At 37.2% G+C, this 6,681-nt stretch overlaps 1 long non-coding RNA gene across 1 annotated transcript; it reads right to left on the minus strand.

The window, feature by feature from the left end:
• Nucleotides 1–210: 210 nt before the first annotated feature.
• LOC133577812 (uncharacterized) lies at nt 211–2,760 on the minus strand. Its single transcript, XR_009811770.2, has 3 exons — nt 2,696–2,760; nt 2,543–2,598; nt 211–691 (listed from the first exon to the last, which is right to left on the minus strand). It is a non-coding gene; the product is annotated as an uncharacterized lncRNA (long non-coding RNA).
• Nucleotides 2,761–6,681: the final 3,921 nt, after the last annotated feature.

The following is a 6,681-nucleotide window of genomic DNA, read 5'->3' on the forward strand; positions in this document are numbered from 1 at the left end:
AACACAGCTTGGAAGAGGCGGAACGCTGCTTTGTGAGTGATTGTTTTCACACACTTCAACCTGCAGAAGTATTTTGTGATTGTGTATTTTGTTCTCCACAGCTCCAGTTCCCGGAGATGCTAGTCAAGGTTCCAGCCAGGATCCGGCGGCCAAATAGCCAAAGACAAAGTTCAAATAAGTTAGCGGCGGGGTTAACACATACACTTTTGTACATCTCATTCTGATTGTTATCTTTTTTAAAGGTGTATGTTCTGCTGACAAGTTCTTTGTCCCACACTTGTTCAATAAAAAAATCTTGTTTTATCACATTGTATATTCTTTCATGGGGCAGCACGGTGGAATACAGGGGTTAGTGCTGGTGCCTCACCAAAAGAAGGTCCTGGGTTCGATCCCCAGGCCCGTTTCTCTGTAGCTAACAGTGCACTGTATGAGCTTTGTCCTACCGCACAGACCGTGGGGGAGGGGGACGTCAACACTGCACCACATTGTCCAGATTCTGAGTTAGCTCGCCACCCAGTATGCACTGGGAATCGGATCGATGGATCTCGGGAATGGGGGGAATCAGTGTTGGAGTTGGAGAGACTGCGGAGCCTCTCATCCACCTGGGCTGGAAGGGCGATGTCGTCCTCTCCACACAAGGTGCTCCAGGAGATGAAGATGGTATTTGAATCACCCAATCAAAAAACCTGACCTAATAATAGAGCAGACAAGACCCAAATAGCTTGTGTTATACACACACACACACACACTGGTTTCAACTGTGTTCTTAAATAACCATGAATTAGCTTAAATACTTTAAACTTGCATTAATTAGCTCAATCATGTCATTAATCATCAATCATGTATCTCAAATGCTTTGGTTTACAATGTATTTGTTTTCAAAATATGAAATATCAAAATAAAAGTTAAGCGCTTATTATAGTTCTTTTTTCCAATTGTTCAAAAACATGAAATGTTTCTTCAAATACAAAAATACGAATACTATTTAAATGCACCTTTAAGTTCACAATTAAATGAGGTAGGTTAATTGCACAGAGTTCACAATGTTCAAAAAGGGACTTTTGTGTAGCAACTTGGAGGTATAGGGCAGGGCCGACATCCGGGCAACTGAGCTACATACGGGTTCTTCGAGTCATAGCAACCTGACTGGCGTTGAAAACAAACCGTCGCCATTACTCTTTAACCTGTCCACCTGCGCTGATTAAACCCGTCATTCTGCCTCCAAAATGCCAAAAAACTGTGTTGTTTTTGGTTGTGCAAACCACAACTGGAAACAGGGAAAACAAAGGTGGTATTTTGTTCTGCCAAAGCGTGCTAAAAGCCCACAGAGACGAGACAAATGGCTCGCAGCTTTACACCGGGAAAACGAGGACGGTTCTCACTGGAGTCCCCCAAAACCCCGGGTCGTGTGTTCGGATCACTTCGTTTCTGGTAAATATAAGGAACAAAAATCCACCTTCTTAACCACAGCTTGGCTATACCGTCCATGCTAATGTTGAACCCGTTGAATTTTTACTGAATAACGTTCGACAGCTGAAGTTGTTGTTGTTGCACAACAATAACATACGGTATAAAGGCTATTTCCAGTAATTCAGCAAATAATAAATCATAATACTGAACTGAATTTGAATGAGCTCTCTACAGATATAATAAATATACAGATACTGGTAGCCACCGTGTCATCCTTATTATCATTTATCAACATACCTTGGGTGATTTAACCATTTTTATGTGATTTATTCGTTATATAACAACCGACCTGGTGCGCTTGTGAGGTAGACATAAAGATTTCCAAATTCCATGTCCGGCCATTGTGTAGGATTATCAGTCCACGCATCTGCTGGAAGGCGGTAAGGGCAGTCGTTTAATCCAACTACAGAACATTTTAACTCGTATCCGCGACCCGAGGTCCCTGGTTCAATCCCCACCTAGTACCAACCTCGTCATGTCCGTTGTGTCCTGAGCAAGACACTTCACCCTTGCTCCTGATGGGTGCTGGTTAGCGCCTTGCATGGCAGCTCCCTCCATCAGTGTGTGAATGTGTGTGTGAATGGGTAAATGTGGAAGTAGTGTCAAAGCGCTTTGAGTACCTTGAAGGTAGAAAAGCGCTATACAAGTACAACCCATTTATCATTTATTTATTTAACCTAGCCTCACTGGAAAGACTATTTACATAATCATACGCCATTTAGAACAGTTTAAAATGCCGTGAAACCTCGTTAAATGCCTTTTCTGTCAATGCTGTGTTCGCTGTGAGCTGGTTTGTTTTCAACCAATTCAATATGGCGACCGGTTGCTAGGGGATTGGCAGGCGGAAGTGACGTAGGTCCGCCCTCGCCTATATAAGGTTAAGACGTGCTAAATATCTCTCCCTTGCTAGCACAGGTGAGAGATGCACTAAAAATGACCCCTTCAATCACTAAATCAAAAGTAGTCAGTAATCTATTACTTCAGTACAACAAAAATAATCACAGCGTTCCCAGCATGTGCTGTAAACATGAACTTATGGCTGAAATAAAAGATCACATTGTTATTCACTCACCGCTGATGAAGTGAAATGACTGCACACAGTCAGTCAGTGAATATTATCACACTGCCCTACAAGGTTCAAACAACACAATATAAGAATCAAAAGTTGTATAAGGACATTAGAAATGTGGATGGATCAAATTGCAAGCTTATTTTCAAGCTTTACCGAGTGGATTGCAAAGGATTGTTCGACAGGTTCTCCGCGTGTGTTCGGCATAGCCACACGTGAACAGACAAAACCGGAAGAGGAGTTTCTCTTCTTCCACACTACAGGAAGTTGCGTCATCAAATGAGTGACACGGAAGGGCTCACTGATTGCCCTCTAGAGGTGACAATCATGGAGACAGGTCATTTTTAAAGACACCATGTTTGTCTCAACATTTCTATGTATATTGTGTGTTTACCATTTTAACAATTTATAGAGCAGGTTAAAACATACTTGCCAACCTTGAGACCTCCGATTTCGGGAGGTGGGGGGTGGGGGCGTGGTCGATGGTGGGGCGGAGCGGGGCGCGGTTGGGGGCGTGGTTAAGAGGGGAGGAGTATATTGACAGCTAGAATTCACCAAATCAAGTATTTCATATATATAAATGATCATAATAATTCATTTAAAATGACCATATTTAATTATTAAAATAATTGCTTGTTTATCAACAACTTTAGCATTTTATTCATTACATTTTGAAACTCTCAGAAGCCAAGTTATGTTATATTCCTTAATATTTATTTATGCAAGTTTGAAGTATCAATTATCTAAACACAGTTTTGTTTGCATATTTTCAGGATGTAGATCTCTCTCTCTCTCTCTCTCTCTCTCTCTCTCTCTCTCTCTCTCTCTCTCTCTCTCTCTCTCTCTCTCTATATATATATATATATATATATATATATATATATATATATTCTATATATATATATTATATATATATATATATATATATATATATATATATATATATATATATATATATATATATATGTATGTATGTATGTAGATATATGTAGATGTAGATATCTACATCCTGAAAATATGCAAACAAAACTATATATATATATATATATATATATATATATATATATATATATATATATATATATCTACATCCTGAAAATATGCAAACAAAACTGTGTTTGGATAATTGATACTTCAAACTTGCATAAATAAATATTAAGGAATATAACATAACTTGGCTTCTGAGAGTTTCAAAATGTAATGAATAAAATGCTAAAGTTGTTGATAAACAAGCAATTATTTTAATAATTAAATATGGTCATTTTAAATGAATTATCATGATCATTTAAAATCAATTATTTCAAATATGTTTATTTTAATGTATAATTCTATGGCTGGATGTAATAAGGAGTCAGAAAAAATACAAAGAAAAATACAATTAATTTTGATGTTTTTAGCAAAATATAGTAAAAATGTATTTATTTTTTATTTATTTTTAATTAATAAATATATTTATTTTTAGGTAAGATAAACATAATAAAAAAATGTATCTCTAGTCTGGATGATTTAGTTCTTGTCACCCTGTTGTCCTCCCGTCATGAAAAAAGGCTGTCCTCACTCAGGTCCGCATGGAGCTGGAGGGGGCGTGGCTTCCAGCTCCGGCTGAAAATCGGGAGATTTTCGGGAGAGGCGCTGAATTTCGGGAGTCTCCTGGAAAATTCGGGAGGGTTGGCAAGTATGGGTTGAAAATATAAATGAATAACGTAAAGTGCAGATTAGTTTGTACCTGTTCTAACACTTATCTCACTGAAATGAGTGTGTCTTTACTAAATGAATTATTTGAACTCAAATGAATTATTTCAACTACAGGCATAGGGTGTTTTCAAGCCTGGGTTACACATGCACCTGGGGATAGGCCCCTCCCACCTGCAAAGACATGCACCTGGGGATAGGCCCCTCCCACCTGCAAAGACATGCACCTGGGGATAGGCCCCTCCCACCTGCAAAGACATGCACCTGGGGATAGGCCCCTCCCACCTGCAAAGACATGCACCTGGGGATAGGTTGATTGGCAGTGGTGGGACCAAGTCGTTGTTTTGCAAGTCATAAGTAAGTCAAGTCTTAGCCCTCAAGTGCCGAGTCAAGACAGGCAAGTCCCAAGTCAAGACTGGAAAGTCTTAGGTCAAGTCCCAAGTCCTGCATTTTGAGTTTCCAGTCCTTTGAACCAGAGACTAGTATACTTACAGCGATTGTGTATGCTTTTAAAACGCTGTATCGATTTATTAAAGCGAGTGCATTTGAAATTGCAGGAAAACAAATTGTGCTGATACTATGTATGTCGGATTTGCATATCAAAACCATGATTATAATAATAATGATGATAATAATAATAATGGATTAGATGCATTTAGCGCTTTTCTAGTCACTCAAAGCACTTCACAGAGAACTCATGTATGAATATTTAGCTTCAGCCATCTGTTTAGTGGTTGAATAGTTTTAAAGACATAAAGTATATAATATGTTCCTTACAAGCTAAGTTGTTTTTTAACACTTTTATGGACGTTCATTTGTGTTTATTACCAAAGTTAATTTGTGTTTATTACTAAAGTTAATTTGTGTTTTTATTACCAAAGTTCATTAATACTCTGTTGGTGGGAATTATTCTGAAATATTGGCTATAATTGACTTTTAAGACGGTGCCATATTTACATGTGACGTGACAGTGACATCATCGTTTTGATTTTTCCCTCAACTAAAATATTTTGTTGCACAAAATAATTTTTAACAATACCAAAAAAAATACACGCTTGAGTAAGAATAAAATGCATTAATGGATACAAAAAATATATAAATGAAACTAGAATAAAAAATAATAATAACTTGAAATACTGCATATTAGTACAATGTACCAGAAAAGTAAATCCAAATAAAAAAATTACCATGTATGTATATTTTTTAATTAAGATAAAAGTTAAAGTTAAAGTACCAATGATTGTCACACACACACTAGGTGTGGCGAGATTATTCTCTGCATTTGACCCATCACCCTTGATCACCCCCTGGGAGGTGAGGGGAGCAGTGGGCAGCAGCGGTGGCCGCGCCCGGGAATCATTTTGGTGATTTGGAGATGCCTTCCTATGCTCGTAAAAACAAAGCTATGTCCATCTTTAGCTACAAGCTAATGCTAGCGAGCAAGACCGGATGTTGTGGTGGGAACTTCCGGGGTTCACTGTGACATTCGCTCCGCCATCTAGCGGCAGGGAGGCTCATAACACAAATGTTTGCTCCAATTCAAACGCATACAAACGAATTACCTGGGGAGATTTTTTTTTTTTTTTTTTTTTTTTTTTATGAAACAAACAAAACAAAAAAATGACTGGAAACTTAAAATCATATTTTAAATATTATTTAAGTTACAAATATTTTTGTTTTATTTATTTTGTTGTCGTTGCAGCTTCTCCTTGGAAAAATATGTTAATAGCCTTTTAATTGGTGAGTATCGCCCATCCACATTGCATCATCCAAGACTGACCAATAAAAAGGCTTCTAACATATTGTTCGGAGGAGGCCCCGCCCATTATTACTAAAGTTAATTTGTGTGTTTATTACCAAAGTTCATTAATACTCTGTTGGTGGGAATTATTCTGAAATATTGGCTATAATTGACTTTTAAGACGGTGCCATATTTACATGTGACGTGACAGTGACATCATCGTTTTGATTTTCCCCTCAACTAAAATATTTTGTTGCACAAAATAATTTTTAACAATACCAAAAAAAATACACGCTTGAGTAAGAATAAAATGCATTAATGGATACAAAAAATATATAAATGAAACTAGAATAAAAAATAATAATAACTTGAAATATTGCATATTCGTACAATGTACCAGAAAAGTAAATCCAAATAAAAAAATTAAAGAAAATTACAATGTATATGTATTTTTTAATTAAGATGCCTTCCTATGCTCGTAAAAACAAAGCTATGTCCATCTTTAGCTACAAGCTAATGCTAGCGAGCAAGACCGGATGTTGTGGTCGAAACTTCCGGGGTTCACTGTGACATTCGCTCCGCCATCTAGCGGCAGGGAGGCTTATAACACAAATGTTTGCTCCATACAAATGAGTTACCTGGGGAGATTTATTATTTATTTTTTTATGAAACAAAACAAAAAAAAATGACTGGAAACTTAAAATCATAT

The sequence above is a fragment of the Nerophis lumbriciformis genome, linkage group LG39, assembly GCF_033978685.3.
Source record: "Nerophis lumbriciformis linkage group LG39, RoL_Nlum_v2.1, whole genome shotgun sequence".
In the NCBI taxonomy this organism is placed as follows: domain Eukaryota; kingdom Metazoa; phylum Chordata; class Actinopteri; order Syngnathiformes; family Syngnathidae; genus Nerophis; species Nerophis lumbriciformis.